At 34.9% G+C, this 23477-nt stretch overlaps 1 protein-coding gene across 8 annotated transcripts in view; it reads right to left on the bottom strand.

Annotated features, from left to right (window-relative positions):
- Nucleotides 1-23477, bottom strand: part of FANCL (FA complementation group L) — a 78746-nt gene that overhangs the window by 16864 nt on the left and 38405 nt on the right. The gene's annotated exons all lie outside the window — the stretch shown is intronic.

The following is a 23477-nucleotide window of genomic DNA, read 5'->3' as shown; positions in this document are numbered from 1 at the left end:
GACTAACCACCAGACATTGGAAAACTGTATCTGTAACATTCCATGCACTGGGAGCACAAGAGCTAGGTTTAACAGGGAAGATATTCCTGATATGGAGTCCAATCTTCCCGTGTGAAAAGCAAAGGTCAGAAGATTAAAAAGAATGTATTAATCTTGAGGGGAAAAAAACCAGACATCTCGACATGATTTGAAAAGAGCAGGCATAAAGATATTAATAAGAGATCAATTTAATATTAGGTTCACCTAAGGCATTTAATGAAATTCTCTGCACTGAAATCAGGATACCTGGACTGTTCTATATATAGGCTTCTCGGTGAGAAGATCTGTATGTGAGATCCCTGTGTTGATGCACTGAAAATTTCTGAATAATCCCAATGCTGAACAGTCTGTTTGGTATGATAGATTTGGCATTTAAACCTTTAGATCATTGAACCAGTAGAAAGTTCATCTGGTCAAATGTCACCAAATCATGACCTTTCCAAAAATATTACAAGGCATATTCTATCTCCCGACTAGTTTTATATTACTGAAACACAGTCTATTTTGGAAATGCTTGCCAATTTTTATTGCTGGCAAGTGTGATGAATCAAGTACCCCAATATTTGACCAGAGGAAGGTCAAGCTGGTTATTCTTGTTTATGTTTAATAAATAAATAAACCATCAGAAAACTAGGTTATATCAGTATTCTACAGAAATCTTGAAGGGTATCACATTTTCTCATGACACACAGCCAATAAACAGAGAAGGAGATGAAAATGTTCTTATTAACTCCATGGCTAGAGGATATATAGTTCGTGAAAGAAATCGGTGCTCTGGTTTCCACTGTCACCATCCACTGACGAATTGCTTATATGCTTAAGTCTAAACTCTTTTCAAAACATGCTAGTCCCGATTACTGAAATGTTAATAATTTTTTTTATATTCGACAAAGAAACTGGGTAACAAGTACAAGCTAAGAAGTTAGTGGCTGTGGCCATTATAGAAGTTGCATAAAATTTTTCAAATGGTGGTGACAAGCCAAAGGAAGCTGATAGCAACTGTAAAGAAAGTTCTGTAGGGGTAAGGACATCATTTGAGAGAAGACTAGTACACTCTTTGAATTATAAACAGAGTTTTAAAAAGGCCCGTCAAGTTATATTGCTTAGAAGGTCACGTATAGCTGCAAAAGTTTTGTTCAGTCTTGAAAAACAAATCAAACAAGCAAAAGGCAACCATCAGGATTTTTTTAAAGAAGGTAAATTTCTGCGCCGTAAGTATAACTGGTATATTTGGACCCTTGTCCTACGTCATCTATATTTGTAGCTATAACGTTAAGTGATATATGCAATGATAATTTGAGCTTGGGATCTCCCCCAAAAAGCAAAGCCTGAGGCCAGGGCTTGTGTACAGATAGGTTATTGGAAGTAATCTCAGGGACTGAGAGGGAGTAGGGACTGGAAACAGTATAAGCGAGGAGAGAAAGCTAAAATAAGGGTGTACTTTCAAGATGGTTACTGTGGTCAATGGCAGCTCCGTGAGAAGTTCTAGAGAAAGCTCCTCAGAACTGCCACCCAAGAAACAGAATTCAGGAGCATTTATTCACTGTCTTCTATTCCTGACTGGTCGAGTTGCCCTAGGAGGGTTATGAATTCTCTCACATTTCCAGATCTGCATACATATGTATCCCTAATGGCTCCCATAAACATCACTGGTCCTAGCATCAGAAGAGCTGTGGGGCAAAGAAAGAGAGAAGTGGTAGAGCTTAGGTGAGGTGTTTTGTCAAGATACACAATCATGAAACAAACTGAAGCAATATGGCTGAGTAAAAAGTGGATGCGAAGGAAGTGAAGTAAGGAGCAAGAATTATCTGATTCCTAAGCCATTTGCCAAACAGGGAAGTAACATATGGTCAATTCTCCAAGAGTTAAATAAACCTATTTTGAAAAAACTTTCCTCATGAAATTAATTTATATAAAGCTTTAATAGTAATAAAAGGGATATATTTGAAATACCCAAAATATATATCTATATAAAATATTCTGCCTATTTTGTGTTGTTGTCTTATTATTGAGCTTTCAGAGCTCTTTATATATATTCTAAGCACAAGTCCATTATCAGATACATAATTTGCAAATATTTTCTCCTAGTCTATACCTTGCCTTTTCACTCTTTTAACAGTATTTTTCAAGAGCAACAAGTTTTAATTTTGATTAAGTCCAATTTCTCAACCTGTTTTTATAAGGATCTTGTTTTCTGTATTGTGTTAAGAAATCTTTGCCTATCCCAAAGTCACAAAGCTTTTCCTTGTTTTTTCCAGAAGTTTCATTGTTTTAGGTTTTACATTAAGTTTATGATTCATTTTGAGTTAATTTTTACATATGGATTGAAGTTCATCTGTTTTGTATATATGTATATATATAGCAAATGATTTGTCCCATTTATTGAATAGACTCTTTCTTCCACTGAATTATCTTTGCACCTTCACTGGGAACAGCTGTATGCATACACAGTTATATGGGTATACTTCTAAATTCTCTATTCCAGTGATCTTTTTTTCATACTTTATATTAATACTACAGTGCCTTGATAGATAGGTTTGTCTTAAAGGTAAATTTATAAGTCTTGAAATCAGGTGGTATTAGTCCTCCAATTTTGTTCTTTTTCAGTTTTTTGGACTACTCTAAGTTCTCTGCATTTCCATATGAATTTTAGAATCATTTTGTCAATTAAAAAATCTACGGGGATTTTGATTGAGATTGCATTGAATCTATAGATCAATTTGGAGAGATCTAACAAGTTAACAATACTGAGTCTTCTAACTCATGAATATAGTTTATCTCTCCATTAATTCAGGTCTTTACACAAAAGATTTGTAGATGCTTCACCAAAGAAGATATATGATGACAAGCATTTAATACGTTCAACATCACTTGTCATTAAGGAAACGCAAATTAAAATCAAAATGAGCTACCACTACACACCTATTAGAATGGCTAAAATGAAAATGACTGGACATACCAAATGTCAGTAAGGATGCAGAGAAACCAGAAGCCTCAAGCACTATTGTTAGGAATGTAAAATAGCACAACCGCTTAAAAAAAACCGTTCAGCAGTTTCTTAAAAAGTTAAATACACACCACTTAGATGATCTAGCCATTCTAACCCTAGGTATTTGCCAAAGAGAAATGAAAGCATATCTTCATATAATGACATTCACATAATGTTCACAGTAGCTTTATCTGTAACAGCCACATCCTGGAAACACCCCATCTGTCCATCAACAGGTAAATGAACAATATATGGTTACATTCATACAAAGGAGTACTACTCAGCCTAAAAACAATGAAATATTATTACATGCTACAACACTGATAAGTCTCTAATTTTGCTGAGGAAAGAAACCTGACATAGAAAAGTATATAGAACTATATAAAACTCTAGAAAGGAGAGCAGCAGTTGCCTGGGGATCAGGAGGAAGGACACGAGGAACAGAAGGGAGAGATTAAAAAGGCGAAGCGGGAAACTTGGTTGTTGTGGAAATGTTTATTATCTTGATTGTGGGGTTGATTTCACGGGTGTAAACATTTGTCAATGCTCACCAGATCATACGCTTTAAATATGTTTAGTTTATGGTATATCAATTATACCTCAAAAAAGCTGTTTAAAAAAACACTCATTCTGGGGCTTCCCTGGTGGCGCAGTGGTTGAGAGTCCTCCTGCCGATGCAGGGGACATGGGTTCGTGCCCCAGTCTGGGAAGGTCCCACATGCCGCGGAGCGGTTGGGCCCGTGAGCCATGGCCGCTCAGCCTGCACGTCCGGAGCCTGTGCTCCGCAACGGGAGAGGCCACAACAGTCAGAGGCTCAGGTATCGCAAAACAAAAAAAACAAAACAAAAAACAAAACAAAAAACAAACAAAACACTCATTCTGATTTCTGGACAGTAATTAATCTATACATTAGTACCTTCTTTGCAGTAGATCTGCAGTAGATTTCTCAACTTTTAGGACCTAAAAAATTTACAAAACAGCTATATTTCTAACAGCAAAGACAAAGACAGAAGAGTAACTGTTCATAAACCCACCACTTAGATAATAAAAGCTTATCAGTTTTATATGTATATATTGGGCAAGGAAGGAGAAAGGATATACATGGGAACAAAGATGTTAGCTATTACCCCATAACTGTTATTAGATTATGTTAAACTAGGAAAGCACTTAAGCAGAAAAGTGTGAACACTGCCAATCTCAAAATGTAACGCTTATTATCTTTAAAAGCATTTTGTTACTTTTATAATACCTGAAGTGATATAATAACGTCAGTCACTTAACCAGATCTTAGAGTATAATATCTTCATCTTAAGTACTATTATTTCCAGTATTTTAATAATTTTCTCACAGTCCCAGAATGTGATCTTTTGTGCTCTGATGACACTTAAATTAATAGCATAATTTTCTGGTACTTGCAACAGTTGCTTTCCATTCTGATTTTTTATACTTTCCTATAATATGCGCACATAAATCCTCTAATAATCATTTTTGTCTTTTTCTCTGAGGGATTCAAAAGGCTTGATTCAAATATCAAGAGATTAAACTTCTAAAGAAATTTAATTTTAACATTAATTGCAATATTCCCAATCAGATATCTTTAAAGAGATAAATCTCTTAAATGTTCAGTTCATTTGATCTTATTTGCAAGCTTCATTAATTTTCTCAACTCTTTCTGTAGGTGTAACTAAATCTATTAAACCAAATGCTATTCTCTGTCACACAATCCATAAAGAATGCATCACCTCTTCTTACAGTTTATTTTTACTATAACTGACCACTGATGATTTAAAAGATTTGCTACTGTTCTTAAGTCATGTGGAAAGTATATATGCCCACAAAGTTAAATGAAACACATTCACTCCATGTGTAGCCATTACAGAATGACTGCAGCAACTCTCTTAATAAAAAAGATAAGGAAGAGAGAGAGGGAGGGAGAAGTAAATAAATGTCTGTCAAGTGTATGTTGAAAATGAGTAGGCACTTCCAACATGGTCCTAAGCTATCCTATATTATAGGTCATTAAAAAAAGAAAAGAAAAAATGTCAGGCCAATTAGGTGAAGATTCTGGGTAGATGACTGAGTAGGAAGCACCAGGAATCTGTCTCCCCACCTAGACAATAAATGCACTGACAGAAACTATTTTGGAACTCTTGAGTCTACAGAAGGCTTGCAACTTTGGTTAATTTCAGCTCTTAGCTACCCATCACCCTGCCCCACAGCTCCCTGACAGGCAGCCCTGCACACACTTCGGGAGCACCCTGCACACAGCTTATAGGAGCCAGGGTGGGAGAAAAGGAGCTGTCTTCCAAATATCAGGTATCTATGCTCTGATGACTGATTGCTGCTTCTAATCTCAGAGGAATACACAAACAGGCAGTTGGATATTGCTGCTGTACTTCCTCCCACTGTTTCAAGTCCTTCCCTCTCTTGCAGAAGTGACCTGCAGCGTACTTAAGGAGCCACTGACCCTCCCCCCCTTCATTTTTCTCTTTTTCCCCTTTTGAGTGTCAGACTTTAAAGACTAGAACATTCAAAAGCAACTCAATGAGTGAGAAAGCAACTGGGATGAGTGAAATGAGGTACAAACTTCCAATTACAAAATAAATGAGTCATGGGGGTGAAATGTACAGCGTGGGGAATATAGTCAATAATATTGTTATATCTTTATATGTTGACAGATCGTAAACTAGACATAATGGTGGTGATTTTGAAATGTATAGAAATATCGAATCACTATACTGTGCACTAGAAACTAACAAAGTGTTGCAGGTCAATTATACTTCAAACAAGCTCATAGAAAAAGAGATCATATTTGTGGTTACTAGAGGGGAGGGGTGGGGGGAGGAGGAATTGGGTGAAGGTGGTCAAAAGGTACAAACTTCCAGTTACAAGAAAAATGAGTGCTAGGGATGTAATGTACATGATTGATATAATTAACACTGTTGTATGTTATATATGAAGTTGTTAAGAGTAAATCCTAAGAGTTCTCACCATGAGAAAAAATATCTTTTGCTTTTTCTTTTAATTTGTATCTATATGAGATGGATAGTCACTAAACTTATTGTGGTATTCATTTCATGATGCATATAAGTCAAATCAATATGCTGCAGAGCTCACAGTGCAGTGCAGTATATCTCACAGATATACAGTGCAGTATGCCAACTGTATCTCAATAAAACTGAGGAAAAAAAGGCAACTGCCTTTATAGGAAAATTTTGGAAGTCACTCTGCATGCCCAGGGAAAGGCTCAACAAAGACCAGAAAAGACCCTAAGAGTACACCTCAGGCTGATCCTTGATGCAGAGACAGCCTGCAACAATCAAGAACACAAAAACATAGACCAAAAAAAATAGGGAAATTTTGATCTTTCCTCTGGAGAGAGGGGAGGATCCAACTTCTAAAGTTACCACATTATATGACTAAAATTTCCAGTTTTCAACAACAACAACAAAATCACAGGGCACTAAAAACAAAACAAAGTGTAGCCCTGATTCAAAGGAAAAAAACTAACAGGTTCCAAACATAGACCTGAGAGTATCTCTACTAGACAGAGAATTTGAAACAACTGATACGTAAGCTTTAAAGTAAGATGTAGAGCAAGTCAAGAAACCAATGTATGAACAAAATGGAAATAACAACAAAGAGAGAGAAGACTTTCAAAAAAGAAATTCTGGAGCCAAAAATTACAATAACTAAAACGAAAACTTCACTAAGAGAATCCAAAGGTGAATTTGAACAGGCAAAAAAATCTGTGAACATGAAGATAGGACGTAAGTTATTATGGCTGAGAAGCAGGAAGAAAAAAGATTGAAGAAAAGTGCATGAGTCTAAGGGAACTGTATGATACCATCAAGCTGACCAATATATGGACTGTGGGGTCCCAAAAGAAGAACGAAAATGGCAGAGAGCATATTTCTATAATGGTTGACAAATTCCCAAATTCGCTGAAATACATAAATATACACATCCAAGAAGCTCAATGAACTCTAAGATGAACTCAAAGAGATCCACACCGAGGCACATTACAATCAAGCTTTCAAAAGACAAAGACAAAAAGAGAATCTTGAAAGAAGTTGAGAAGTGACTCATCACACACAAAGGGAACCTCAAAAACTATTAGCAGATTTCTCATCAGAAACTTTGATGACCAGAAAACTGTGGGCTGATATATTCAAACTGCTAAAGGAAAAAAAAAATGTCAACCAAAAATCCTATAGCTGGCAAAATTATCCTTCATCAGTGTAGGAGAAATGAAGACATTCCCAGACAAACAAAAGAAGTCTGCTACCATTAGACCTGCCCTGCAAAAAATGTTATAGGAAGTCCTGTAGGTTGAAATAAAAGGACACTAGACAGTAGCATGAAGCCCTATGAAGAAATAAAGATCTCAGTAAAGGTAAATACATGGAGCAATTATAAAAGCTAGCACTATTATAAAAATGGTTTTTAACTCCACTCCTTGTTTTCGACATGATTTAAGAGACTAAGGTATTTTTTAAAACTAAGAATTATTCAACTCAATGCCAGTGTTACAGTAACTTTGGTTTGTAACTTCACATTTTGTTTTCTACATAACTTAAGAGACAAAGGCATTTAAAAGAATTATTAGTTTACGGTTTGGTGCATACACTGTGTAAATATATAACTTTGTGACAACAACAACTGAGAAGGGTAGGTACAGAGCTGTAAAGGACCAGAGTTTGTATGTTATTGAAGTTAAGCTGGTATAGATTGGAAGGTTATAACTTCAGGATGTTAAATGTAATTCTGATGGCAACCACAGAGAAAACGGCTATAGAATATATACAAAAATAAATAACAAAGGAATTTAACTCCAAAAAAAATCAACTGAACTCTAAATAAAGCAGTAATGCAGAAAATAAGGGACAAAATAACTATAAGGCATATAGAAAAAGCAGCAAAATGACAGATTAAGTCCCTCCTTATCAGTAATAACTATAAATGTAAATAGGCTAAACTCTCTAATCAAAAGACAGAGATTGGCAGGATGGATAAAAACACATGATCCAACTATATGCTGTCTACAAGAATATCACTTTAGATCCACAGACACAAACAGGCTTAAAGTGAAAGAATGGAAAAAGATATTCCATTCAAATAATCACCAAAAGAGAGCAGGAGTAGCTATACTAGTATCAGACAAAATAGACTTTAAATCAAAATAGGTTACAAGAGACAAAGAAGGACATAATATATTAATAAAAGGTTCAATACAGCAAGAAGATATAACAATTATAAGCATTTATGCAGCTAATAACAGACTATCAAAACATGAAACAAAAATTAATAGTACTGAAGAGAAATAGTTGTATAATAATATTTGGGAGACATCAATACCCCACTCCCAATAACAGACAGAAAATAAGGAAACAGAGGACTTGAGCAACACAACAAACCAACAAGATCTAACAGACGTATATTGAACACTCTACACAGTAACAAAAGAGTACACATATTTCCCAAATGCACATGGAATATTTTCCAGGACACATCATGTTTTAGGCTACAAAATACATACAAAATAAATTTTAAAAGATAGATATCATATAAAGTATCTTTTCCCACCACAACAGGATGTAGTTAGAAATCAATAAAAGAAAGAAAACTGGAAAATCCACAAATTTGTGGAAATTGAACAACATACTCTTAAACAATCAATGGATCAAACAAGAAATCACAGTGTAATTCGAAAATACTTAGAGACAAAAAAGAAAACACAGCATACAAAAACTTACAGAATGCAGCAAAAGTACTAAAGAGGCTATTTATAGCTATAAATGCAGACATTAAAAAACAAGAAAAATCTCACCATCAACAACTTAACTTTACAACTACAGGACCAAACTAAACCCAAAGCCAGCAGAAGGAAACAAAGATTAGAGAAGAGATAAGGTAGAGAATAGAAAGACAATAGAGAAAATCAATGAAACCAAAGGTTGATTCTTTGAAAAGTTCAACAAGTTGACAAATTTTAAATAAATGGGACTAAGAAAAAAAAGAGAATTCAAACTACCAAAATTGGTTATAAAAGTGGGGACATTATTACCATTTACAAAAACAAGAAGAAATGTAAGAGAGAACTATGAAAAACTGTATGTATGGCAACAAATTGGATAACTTAGATGAAATGAACAAATTCCTAGAGACACAAAACCTTCCAAGAGTAAACCACAAATAAATAGAAAATCTGAACAGAATAATAAGGAGTAAGGAGACTGAATCACTAATCAAAAGATCTCGACAGAAAAAGTCCTGGAAGTGTCACTGGTGAATTATACCAAACATTTTAAAGAAGAACTAACACCAATCCTTCTCAAACTTTTCCAAAAAATTGAAGAGGGGAAAATACTTCCTAATTCATTTCATGAGGCCATCTTTACCCTGATACTAAAACCCCAAGAAAACTTAAAAACCATGATCCCTTATGAATATTGATTAAAAAATCCTCAACAAAATACTAGCAAACCAAATTTAGCAGCATATTAAAAAGATTACAGGGCTTCCCTGGTGGCGCAGTGGTTAAGAGTCCACCTGCCGATGCAGGGGACACGGGTTCGTGCCCCAGTCCGGGAAGATCCCACATGCCGCAGAGCGGCTGGGCCTGTGAGCCATGGCCGCTGAGCCTGCGCGTCTGGAGCCTGTGCTCCGCAACGGGAGAGGCCACAACAGTGAGAGGCCCGCGTACCACACACACACACAAAAAAGATTACACACTGAGATCAGGCGGGATTTATTCCTGGAATGCAAGGATGGCTCAACATATGCAAATCAATAAAATGTAATACACTATACTAACAGAATGAAGAAATCCAAATGATCATCTCAACTGACACACAAAAAGCATTTGACAATATTTCACACCCTCTCATGATAAAAACACTCAACAAACTAGGATCAAAGAAAGTTACTGCAACATAATAAAAGCCATATTATGAAAAACTGCAGCAAACATCACACTCAATGTTGAAAGACTAAAAGCTTTTCCTTTAAGATCAGGAACAAGGCAAGGATACCGACTTTCATCACTTCTATTCAACACAATACTGGAAGTTCTAGCCAGATCAATTACGCAAGAAAAAGAAATTAAAAGCATCCAAACTAGAAAGGAAGAAGTAAAATTATCCCTGCTTGCAGATGATATAATGTTACAGGTAAAAAACCTATATTCCCCCCCTCAAAATTGTTAGAACTAAGAAATTAATTCAGTAAAGTGGCCACTTTGACCACCAGCAAAGTCAATACACAAAAATTAGTTGCGTTCTGAACAGCAACAATGAACAATCCAAAAAGGAAATTAAGAAAACAATTTCATTTACAATAACATCAAAAAAGAATAAAATACTTAGGAATTAACCAAGAAGGTTAAGGACTTATAAAATGAAAACAAAAAAACATTCCTGAAAAAAATTAAAGAAGACATCAAAAAAAGGAATCTCAAGCCAGATTCATGTACTGAAAGACAATGCAATCCTTTTCAACATCCCAATGATATGTTTTTGGGCAGAAATAGAAAATCCTATCTTAAAATTCATATAGAATCTTAAGAGACCCTGTATAGCCATACAATCTTGAAAAAGAACAACAAAGCTGGAGGAAAAAAGTGGAAATCACATTTTCTGATTTCAAAACTTACTACAAAGCTACAGTAATCAAAACAGTGTGGTACTAGCATATGACAGTCTATATATAGACAAATGGAACAGAATAGAGAGCCTAGAAATAAACCCTCATATACATGATCAAATGATTTTTGACAAGGTTACCAAGACTATTCAATGAGAAAAGAACAATCTTTTCAACAAATGGTGCTAGGAAAACTGGCTATCAATATACAAAGTAATTAAGCTGGCTCCTTATCTAACACTGTATATAAAAAGTAACTTAAAATGGATCAAAGACCTAGATGTAAGAGCTGTAAGTATAACACTCTCAGAAAAAAACACAGGGCAAAAAAGCTTCGTGACATTGGATTGGGCAATGACTTCTTCAATAAAGCACTGAAGGCACTGGCAACAATAGAAAAAATAAGTTGGACTTCATGAAAATTAAAAAATTTTGTGCATCAGGGGACTTCCCTGCTGGCAGAGTGGTTAAGAATCAGCCTGCCAATGCAGGGGACACAGGTTCAATCCCTCGTCTGGGAAGATCCCACATGCCGCGGAGTAGCATGTAGCCCGTGCACCACAGCTACTGAGCCTGCACTCTAGAGCCTGTGAGCCACAACTACTGAAGCCCGCGCACCTAGAGCCCATGTTCCGCAACAAAGAGAAGCCACCGCAATGAGAAACCCCTGCACCGCAAAGAAGAGTAGCCCCTGCTCGCTGCAACTAGAGAAAGCCTGCACACAGCAATAAAGGCCCAAAGCAGCCAAAAATAAATAAATTTATTTTTTAAAAAATGTGTGCATCAGAAGACAATAGCAACAGAGTAAAAAAGCAACACAAGGTGGGAGAAAATATTTGCAAATCATATATCTGATAAGGAATTAATACCTAGAATATGTAGAGAACTTTTAAAACTCAACAACAAAAATAACCTAATTTAAAAATGGGCAAAGGAACGGAATAAAACATTTATCCAAAGAAGATATACAAACGGTCAATAAGTACATGAAAAGATATTCAGTATCACTTAAGGAAATGCAAGTCAAAACTATAATAAATACTACTTCATTCACACCCATTAACAGAAAGTAAGTTTTTTGGAGGATGTGGAGAAACTGGAACTGTTGTGCACTGTTGGTGGGAATGTAAAATGGTACAGCAGCTCTGGAAAACAGTATGGCAGTTTCTCAAAAAATTAAAAACAGAATCACCATATGATCCAGCAACTGAAAGTGGGGACTCAAAGAGCCATAATGCACATCAATGTTCACTGCAGCACTACTCCCAAGAGCTAAAATGTGGAAGCAATTCAAGTCCATCAATGGAGGAACAGATAAACAAAATGTGGTATATACATGCAATGGCTTCTTTTCAGTCTCAAAAAGGAAGAAAACTCTGACATAGGCTACAACTTGTATGAACCTTGAGGGTATTATGCTAAGTGAAGTAAGCCAGTCAAAAAAGACAAATACTGGGCTTCCCTGGTGGCGCAGTGGTTGAGGGTCCGCCTGCCGATGCAGGGGACACGGGTTCGTGCCCCGGTCCGGGAAGATCCTACATGCCGTGGAGTGGCTGCCTGTGAGCCATGGCCGCTGAGCCTGCGCGTCCGGGGCCTGCGCGTCCGGAGCCTGTGCTCCGCAGCGGGAGAGGCCGCAGCAGTGAGAGGCTCACGTACCGCAAAAAAAAACACAAATACTGTATGATTCCACTTATGTGAGGTACTTAGAATAGTCAAAACCAGAGAGTCGGAAAGTAGAATGGTGGTTACTAGAGGCTGGTGGAAGAGGAGAATAGGGAATTATTGTTTAATGGGTATAGTATTTCAGTTTTACAAGATTTGAAAAGAGTTCTGGAGATGGATGGTGGTAATGGTAGCAACAACATTATGAATGTATTAATAATACCACTGAACTGCACCTTTAAAAATGACTAAGATAGTAAATTTTGTGTATCTTACCACAATTTAAAAAAATAATAAAGTAAGATGCTAAGAATGCCAGGAGAGGGCTTAGATATTGTGGCAATTTGACCCGACTGATAAACTCCTGTGGTTGTTTATCCATTCTTCTTTATCTCTCAGATGTTAACTCTGAGAAAAACCATGTCTTGCACATTGCTACTTAAGACCCTTAGTATTTGGTTCAAGTACATTTCTAATATGCTATGTTAATCGTTTAATACAAAATAAACTGCCTTTATTTTGTATTAAAATAAAGTTTTACATAATTAAAAAAAATCAAGCCAATCAGTAAAAAACAAACTCATCTTCTAGCTTTTTGTTCCAGGTAAGTCATACCAAAAGAGGGTGCTACTCCCCTCATCAAAAAAGTTGACTCTAATTTTTATTACTAAATAAAAAAATAAAATAAAATAATTACACTAAAAACAACAAAATAAGGAAATAAATAGTCACAAAAATCTTTGCTTTCAGATAAGGTCAAGACTAATGACAGAATATGTGTGTTGCTAGCTACCAATGTTACCCTTCACAGCCAGAGCCAGGGAACTAACTACCTACCAGCAGTGACATCATTTAAAAAAAACACTGTCCCATTGCTTCTGCTATCTACCAACTCCAAAATTCTAGTTTGCTTCATTATATCCATCTGCCAAATTAGTTTGGCTTCTAATATTCAACTTTTTTAGCACAAAAAGAGGGTAAAAGTAAGTATATTTCATAGGTGAAAGTATTACTCAGTGATTCTAGCAGATCATATTTGAATTAACATGTCTTTCAGATCTGAATTATCATTTGTCTTTAATCTACTAGATCTTTATTTTCAATAATGGGCATCTATTTTTTCCAAAAGGATGGTTTAAAACACACACACACACACACACACACACACACACACACACACAAGTATACCAATACTCACATATTTTAAACTATCCCTTGGATTAAAAGAAAATATAAATAGACATAGTGCATGCACATCAATTTGCCAGACAGGGTCCCTGACAGGGACAAAACATAAGGTAGAGAATGTTAACAAGCTGTGTTTGTGTTGAAGAAAAATTGCTTTACTGATATTAGCTAAGACAATCTTTTTTACCCAAAAGTATTTAAAATATAAATCACAACATTAAGAAGCCATTTGGAGACTGATATTTATATATTTTCTTTTACGTGGGACACTTGCTATATAAGAATATTTTATTGGTTTCCTCCAAACTATAGTCCAAACAATATTTCTCTCAACACCTCTCATCTATGTTACTTATGGTACGATGTATGCAGAGTCATCTACCACAACCAGATAGCCTGGTGAGATTGACGGTCATTTTGCATTTATCATCCCTATTTCATTTTTCAACACCAGAATACTTCTCGATTGTTGCATATAAATGGAAACATTGTCTTTAGAGTACATGTAGTTCAACATACAAAGAGAGAGATACCAATTACGTGTTGTTATATAAAAACGTGGGTGTGTTTATATATACCATTACACAATATAATACAAATGTATATTCAGAGGTATCATTTCTTTGCCCATATTAAGTCTTGCTATTTTAAAAGCTAACCAATTTGCAAATTGTGTTACCTCCCTAAATCACTTTGTACACCTATACAGCACTTTACAATTCAAAAGCACTACCAAATAACTCAATTTACTCTTACAAAGTCATGCAATCTATGACTTAAATATTCCTTCCCTCTTTTTATGAAGTTAAATGATTTACCCAAGGTCATGCACTGTAGGGATAAAGCTAGAATTTAACCCAGACTTTAAGACTCTGTGTTCTCTTTTTACTATGTTACAAGTGATCCAGCAGAATTAGCTCTGAAGCCTACCATGAAGGTCTGCAACAAAGTCAGATCTATTAACATCAGCAAGTAAATTACTTAATGTACCTTAAATTGGTACTGAAATCATCTGATAAAAAAACCTGTTCCATACTAACAGTCTCATTGGGTCTTTAAATTCATGGAAGAATTTTACCATACCATAAAAGTATCTCATGTGCTCACAAAGCACTTATCTCAAATCTTCTAAGTTTGATAACCTTAGCAATCAACTGAAATTATACTGATCTTCCTTTATCTGGCAAGTAACTGACTGTATGAGATTGAAAGCTATATCTCCAACTGCCCACTAAACACATTTTATTTAGACATACCATAGGCATGCCAAGCTCATCAAATCCCAAACTGAATCTGCCTCTAAACCTCTTCTTACTGCATTCTCTACCTCACTTGGCAGTACTACAATCTATCTAATCTAGTTACCCCCAGCAGAAGCAGTGGCAGTTATCCATGGGATCTCATGCCCAATCCATCACCAAGTTCTATCAATATAATCTGTGGAATTTTCCCAAACAATCCCCTTTCATCCTTCCCTGCAACCATTAACCTAGAACAGACCCTAATTACTGTCTGCATGGGTAAGTACACAGCTGCCCCTCAGTCTTCTTCACTATAGTCTTGCCATTCTCATTTAGAACCTTCCTCTACACAGAGTGACCTATTAAAAAAAAACTTGTTTTGCTGAAAACTAATCTGCAGAGGTGCTCTGAGAGGAAGGAAAACAAAAGTCATGCCAGAGATTTATAATACAACTTGGCATACCAAGAAAGATGAGAAATCCTAAATCAAGAAATAGCAGAACTTACTTAAAACTAGAATTTCATAAGTGTATTAGATCAGAGTCCTTTCTCCACCTTCCTATTAATAGCCTAAAACAAAACAAAAAAACACTTTGAGAAATGCTATTATAAAACAAAAATTGTGACCATGCCACCTTTCTTCCTTATAACCCCATCACTTTGGGATAAAGTCCAAGACCATCAGAACTGGTATAGCAGACCCTGCCTAACTCTAAGCAAAAGCTCCAGTCTTATCTCTGACTACAGAGTTCCAAACGATGTGTAATGCATGTATTATCTCCTACAATGTTATGCCTTTGTCCTTTGCCTCCAGCAGTTCTCTCCTAAAGTATCATGTGTCCTCCCAAGCCTAATTTCTCACTTCTCAAGACTCACTGAACTCAAGTAACACTTTATCCAGAAAACTTGCTTGACCACATCAGGTTAAATTATGTACCTCTTCTCCATCTTATCAAAATGGTTCACCACACACATCACTCAACACATTTTACTGAAATTATCTTTTTAAGTACCTATCTCCTTATCAGACTGACAAGTTACTCCTGAAAGCCTACCCTAGGATGTTAGAACCTGGTTAACTCACCTTAAATTCCTTAGGAGCCAGTTCAGTGCTACACATACAGTACACATCTTCCTCAACTTATGATGGGGTTATGTCCAGTTAAATGGTTGAAAATGCATTTAATACACCAAACCTATGGAACATCATAGCTTAGCGGAGCCTACCTTAAACACACTCAGAACACTTACATTAGCCTACAGTTGGGCAAAATCATCTAACACAAGCCTATTTTATAATAAAGTGTTGACTATCTCCTGTAATTTATTGAATACTGTGAAAGTGAAAACAGAATCACTGTATGGGTACAGAATGGTTCTAAGTGTATCGGTTGTTTGCCCTTGTGACAGAGTGGCTGACGGGGAGCTGTGGCTGGCTGCTGCCGTCCTGCATCGCAGAGCATCATTTGGCCTATCACCAACCAGGAAAAAGATCAAAATTCAAAATACGGTTTCTACTGAATGTGTATCACTTTTGCACCATTGTAAAGTTGAAAAATCCTAAGTCAAATTAGGTCAGGGACCATCTGTAGATATTAAATGCCTGTTGCATTTAAACTATTTCCCACTGAAAAAAATGTTGCTTCTTGATTTTCTGTTTATGTACTCTTTCAAGGTAACCTGAAAAAAGAAGAAAGACTTGACCATGACAGAATCACAATTTCATCTAATGAAGCACTAAAAATAGGATATAACTTCCCTACTAGATCTTCGTGAGTCAGGTCTCTTACTTATCTTACCTAAGTTCTATGAATGCCCAAAGAACCCCAAACTTCCCACACTAATCCCCTCCAAATTATACAAGAAGGCAAGAAAATAAGTCAGAGGATTTATTTCTTTCATCACTTGCCTCTAGCTCGAAATGTCGAACCCCATTCATAGTTAGCATACTTATTTAAAATTTTTAAAGCTGCTAGCTTTAGCTAGCAGCCCATGGGTGAAAGCAATGAAAAGGATTTTAACATTATGTTCACAACTAGTTTATACATTAGAATTCAAATAAAGTATAAACTACACATCTAACATTAGGCAAAAAGAGGGTTACAGCTACTTGGTAAGGAAGGTGGATTGAACACACAGATCTAATTTTACCCCAGCCCCAAACTTACTATATTGTTGTTGTTTTTTCCTTTAAGGCATAATCTCACAAAAACAAGGAGAACTAAAGAGGCAATAAAACCAAATTTTGGAAGCAGGAAAACAAAGGAATTGCTCTTATGAGCATAGATGCAAAAGAAACAGAATGTGGAAATATATTATACTGGAAATTGTATATGTGTATACGAACATATGTATGTGTGTGTATCTACTGACCAATCAACTGATTGATCAACATATAGATTTAAAATACTCCACAACCTAACTGGGTTTATTTCAAGAGGGCAAGATTTATTTAACATTAGGAAATCGAACAATATAATTCACCACATGAACAGAATAAAGGAGAAAATCCATTTGATTATCTAACATAGAGAAAATATACTTGAAAAAATTCGACTTTCATTTATAACAAAACTCTTAGCAAACCAGAAACAGAAATAAATTCTATTAATTATTGGTTAAGGATTTCAGTACAAGAACTATAGAGCAAAAATCTACCTAATGATGAAAACAAAGACTTCTCTTTGAGAACAGGAATAAAACATGAATGCTTGTGTTTACTATTCACGTTTCACAGTTTATTAGATATCCTAGCCAGAACAGTAAGGCAAAAAAAAAAAAGAAAGAAAGAAAGGCGTAAAGATGGCAAAGGAGGAAATAAAACTATCATTTACAAATGATATGATTATGTTCATAGAAAATTCAATGAACTACTGATTATTAGATAAAGAGTTTAACAAAGCCACTGGATAAAAAAATCATCTAAAAAATCTACTTGTAGACATCAGCAAGAAACAATAAAACTGAAAATTACTGCTACATAGAACTAAGAATGGCCAAATTTTTAAAGTCTGAAAATACCATGGGGTAGCTAGGACATCATTTTTTGCCCCTCAACTCCAAATCTACTCTCACTATCTGCCTGTGATAATGGAGGTTCACTCTGTAAGCACTTCTCTTTTACAGCTGCGTGGTGTTCAGCCCTATCCGTAGAGGATGCCATAGAGTTAAATGTTACTAATTCAGACTGCTGTTTCCTGCCCAACAGTGTTGCTCCACTCTCGCCTCAAGGGAGCGTTTTCTGCTTGCTCAGTGACTTCTAGGCAGAAGGCTGGAAGAGTCTTCTCCAAGAAATCTGACCAATTAATCAAAAAGACCTAAAATACTGACACTTGGGTTCCCCATTATGAGAGCTACTCAGGTGACTCTACAATGAAGTTCACAGTCGACAAGCCCCACTCACACTCAGAGCTTTCAAATAGCTGACTTTTAATCACGAGCAGGTAACCAAAGACGATAAGCCTAGAAAAAGAGCAACTCAAGGAAATAGAAACTACTCAGATGGAAAAAAAGACATATTATTAGTATCTCTGGGGACAAGAGAAGATTTATCAATTAAGTAAACTCTTAGAAATGAACATGATAGTATAAGTAAAAAAAAACTCAACAGGAAGGCTATTAGGAAAAGCTGATGAAATTTACCAGAAAGTAAAGCTAATAGAAAACCCAGCGTAGATGATTAAGAGCAGATTTAGACAACTGATGGAAAACTGTGGGTTGAATGAGTTTTAAGTACACACAAAACTAAGGAAATGAAAAAGACAACTGTTAACTCTAGGTGGTAACAAAAACTGGGGCAACAAAGGAAAAATAATAATTAACTACATGGCTTATCTCTGCATAGTATACATATATGTTCAAAATAATAATGTAAACACTGAATATTGACATAATCAAAATTACAAGATAACTATCTGGGAAGGATAGGCAGTATATGTGTGTATGGAGTGGGGAAAGGTAGAAGAAACAGCAAATTCCCCATTATCTACAGTGGAAAGTTAACAGATAATGCCTAAACCAAACCAACAAACAAAAAGTAGTATAATTACAAGAGCATGTAATGATAGAAATTTTATTATAACACCAAAAGGATCAACTAACAATTAAAAGTAGTTGACCCTGGAGAGGGAGAAAAAGGTGAGAAGGAGGCTAGGACGTGCCATTTTGTCTAAAAAGAAAACAAACAACAAAAACCCTTGTAAACCTAACTCTTTATGTTCATATACAACTTTTATTAAAGTATAACCTTAAAAAAATTAATAGCTTGCCCACATTATAAAAATAAACTAGAAAATATGATTTTTTTAAAAAGATCACATTCACAATAGCAAAAAAAACTTCATACTTAGGAATAAACTCAACAAAAATGTACAAGATGTGGATTAAGAAACTACTGCTACTTAACTGGGGGACCTAAATAAATGTAGAGATAAGCAGTTCCTAGACTGTGAACATATCAGTTCTTAATTGGATGGATAAATGTAAACCCAATTATAACTAAAAACTACATTATTCTAAGGATTACCTGGAATAATAAATGCACAGCATTATCAACAATGTTTCAAAAAATATTTTGCTAAGTGATAAGCGTAGGTTCAGAACTATTATCCAGTGAGATCCCAATGCTAAATGAAGGCATTATGGGTGACTTTATATTTTCTTAATTTTGCTTATTTGTATTTTCTCTTTTTTAAAATCAATGTAGGAGTACTTTTAAAATAAATTATGTTATTTAAAAAAAAAAGAAAGGCAGTTAATAGGTTAATGAGTCCAATAGCTCAGACCATATCACACAGATCTACCATATCACATAATCTCAATAATGAACTAAGTTTCTTTGTTTTGATTCCGTTGATGTCTTTTTATCCATACCATTATAGCAATAATAAGATGGCCAAGAAGGCAAAAGTATATTTAATTAACCAATTTAAGGATGAACAAAAATCCAGTACTATGAGTTCTCCAACAAGGACAGCAGAGAGAAAAATGGAAAGAAAGATAATCCAGTAGGTCAAAAAAGGAGAACTTCCTCAGGATCCATACAGTGTGATATTGAGAGTTTTCTTCCCCTAGGATTCTGTTTGTTTTAAACCAAATTTATTTTAAGATCTCCGTGAAAGAGAAAAAGTTTATTATTTCCATATACATATGAACTGAGGCAAAGAGCAGTCATGTGACTTGTTTGAAATTATACAATTAAGTCAATGGCTGAACTGTAAACAGAACCTAGGGATACCCGACTGCTAGTCTGATGCTCTAACTAATGGATCATGCTCCCTGCTATGTAATAGGACTGTTTCCTTTAATTACAATTTCTTCATTCACCATCAGATTATCAGCCAGAGGCTTTATCATTGGTTTTGCTCTTCTTGTATTCATGGCATTACTCCAAGAATATGAGATTTACATGATAAAAAATATAAAGACCACTGTTTATGTATCATACCAAATCTGAAAATTCCAACCAGTGTGACACAGACAGTTCACAAGCCTGCACTTAATGGCACATTTATAGGTAAAACTGCAATTTTAGCATCCATTTTGGGCTGGTCAGTGACCTGGAGAAAATTAGTTTTGTTTTTATAGAATCACTAATGTCAGTGCACTTAAAATCTTACATTAGAGCATTCTATGGTCTCATCAGTCAACAATATTCACAAATATGACCTATATATAGAAGTCGAAAGGGTAGCAGATTTCAGAGCATTTGTGATGTTGGGAAGTAGAATAAGATAAAAATCATGACATGCTCTTACACTCTATCCTGAAATCTATAAGACAAAATTGACTGGGTAAACAAGTAAGTATCTGAGAAGAGGTGTGCAGTCACTTGTCTTTGAGAAGCACTTTGTGTTTCTTTGGCACATATCACGGCAGCAGTAGTAGCAGCAGCCTTGCCCTTGGTGCTGATTTCTTACTACTCTAAATGCCTCCTCTGAGCCAGAATACACTGGCTGTTGCTGATCATGCTGTGAGACACCTGCACTGGCTACTAGGCTTGTCATGACGCACAAAACCCTACCATCTTCAGCTTGACATTGTGCAAGTTATAATTATTCATCCAAATGAATATGTCAGAGCAGCAGCAGCAGACCTCTCATCAGAGCAAAAGAAAAATACATCAAAACATTATCAACCCAGCAGGAAGACAGGGACCATAAGGAAAATTACCCATTTTTAATATGGATGCCACAAAGCCATGCCTATTATTTTACAAAAAGAAAGGAAAATAAAGATCTTCCAAGTTTAAAGTCCAGAAACACTGAATCCAAAGAGGAAATGTACAAAAAGCAGACAAGGAATTTTTTAAAATCAATTATCTGGAAGCTATTTACAATCTTTTAAATATAAGTTTGCTATTAGACTACAATAGTAACATTTATTTCGCTTAAGAACCACATCTGTTTAAAAATTGTTTAAAAAGAAAAAAGATGGGAACTCCCACAAGCAGAATTGTGTCCAATAGGTCAATGATAAAAGATACACAGCAAAGAAGTTTGATGTTGCTTCATATTTCCAAAATGTAAACTAACATTGCCAACACTTTTATCACATCTAAAAAGACTCAAGAGTTCATACTTGCTGGCAGTATCACCAAAACGCTTACGATGTACAGCTAGACTCTAACAAGAGGCAAATAGTATATTTTGAAAGTTTTCTGAATTTTAGTGGTTTATGTAAAAGAAAAACTGAAATCACCCCAGACCGCCACAAATGAAGATAAATCCAAATTCTTTGCGCATATATAAAATAGGCAAGTGTAAATACAATTCCTATCTCATACTTAAATATGAAAAAAAGTATAACTTTTATAACAGACTTTAGGAGAATATCTTTTCAGAACAAGATATGGAAGATATTCTCATTCGATACACAAAAAGCAGAAATCACGAAGAAGAGAGTGATAAATGTGACCACACTGAAACGTTAAACTTCTGATTGAAAAAATATATCATATACAAAGTTAAAAAACATGCCACAGGGAGAAGATACTTATATCCCATATAACCAATAAATAACTAGTATTCAAAATATGTAAGAAATGCTTATAATAAAACACAAAAATTTAAGTAGGCAAAGATAAACACAATAATAATGAGTATCAGTTTTTGATAAGAATTAAGGTCACACTAAAATCAGACTAAGGCTTAGAAAGGATTTGGGAAAGTAGGAATTACTATGCATTGCTGGGTAGGAGTATAAAGTTATGCAACCGATTTTAGAAGATAACTTGGCAATATTTTGTAATCTCAAAGAGATGCATTCCCTACAATACAGCATTTTCACCTCTAGGCATAAACCACACTAAAAGTCTCACATATGTAAAAGGAAACACAGAAGAATGTTCACTGCAGCACTGTTTAAGAAAGAAATTGTGAACAACCATATAAGTAGGGCAATGAATAAATTAACTGATGGATTCATATAATGAAAAGATATAAAGCATTTAAAATGATATAAGATCATGGGTAAATCTCAGAAACAATGTTGTATAAGAAAGGTCAGACTGCAAAAATACTATAGAATATGGCATAAACAAATGTAGCAAAAAATATGCATGGACAGCATACACACCAATTCCAGTCAAGTGGTTTACCTCTAGAAAGGGAAAGAAGGAAAGAAAGAGGAAAGGAGAGAAGCAAAAGAGGGGTAAAGTTTTAGGTCCCAGAATATTTTATTTCTGAGAGACAGAGAGAGAGATATCTGAAGCAAATGTGACAAAATATTAAACATGTCAAATTTCAGTTGTGGTTAAAATGGTGACCAAATTTTTATCTGTACTATACTAAGAATTTTAGTATGTTCTTTTAATTTAAAAAAAGAATTTATGACATTCCAGTTACTACTAATTAATTCTGTATTCTTAAAACTAATACAAAATAGAAAACTTGACGTATGACCCAATTAAATCTAAATCTGAATTTGAATTAATATTATAAACACTTATTCCATACTTACATGTGCAAGGCACTGAGCTGGTGTTAAGTAGGGATAGAAAATTCAGAAGAAATTGCCCTCTAAGATTTTCTAGTGTTAAAGTCACAAACTAGTTTTGCTAAATGGCAGGATAAGGTAAGTGCTAAACAGTCTTTTTGTGGAGATGCAAACTTTTTCACAGATTAAAGTCTGGGGAAAACTTTTATGATTATCTAAATTTAAAAAACTAGGAAACTCATCAAAAACATATTCCCAAGGTTGGATCTTGGGATTTTAATAAATATTAAATTATAATTTAGAGATAGCATATCTGGAAAGAGTAATACGATCTAGGTACAATGTTATATCATGACCTCACATAATACATAAAGATAAAGTTTATAGAGCCAAATAGAAAATGTATATTCATGTTTTTTAAAAAGTATGCAATTTATGTATAATTCCAATTCTTTAAAAAACAATCAAAACAGTATTTCTTATACACTTATAACATATATCAGAATATCAAAAGCAAATCACAGGGTTTTTCCTCCCCTTTATTTTGCTGTGTTTTCTTGATTTCCATTGGAAGGAGGGAGATTTTTGTTTTAAAAGAAGAAAACAAGAAAACTATTTTTAAAATATATATGGTATGATTAAAATTTGACCCTTCACAAGACCATTTAAATCCTGTTAGGCTTTTTTTTTTTAAAACTAACTTCATATACAAGACAATTATTACTTTACTCTATATATTATAATTTAAAATATAAGTATAAATTTTCACTTGAACCTAC

This window comes from Tursiops truncatus, chromosome 14 (assembly GCF_011762595.2).
Source record: "Tursiops truncatus isolate mTurTru1 chromosome 14, mTurTru1.mat.Y, whole genome shotgun sequence".
NCBI lineage: Eukaryota > Metazoa > Chordata > Mammalia > Artiodactyla > Delphinidae > Tursiops > Tursiops truncatus.
The sequence above is the reverse complement of the archived record's forward strand: the minus strand, read 5'-3'. Positions and strand labels throughout refer to the sequence as shown.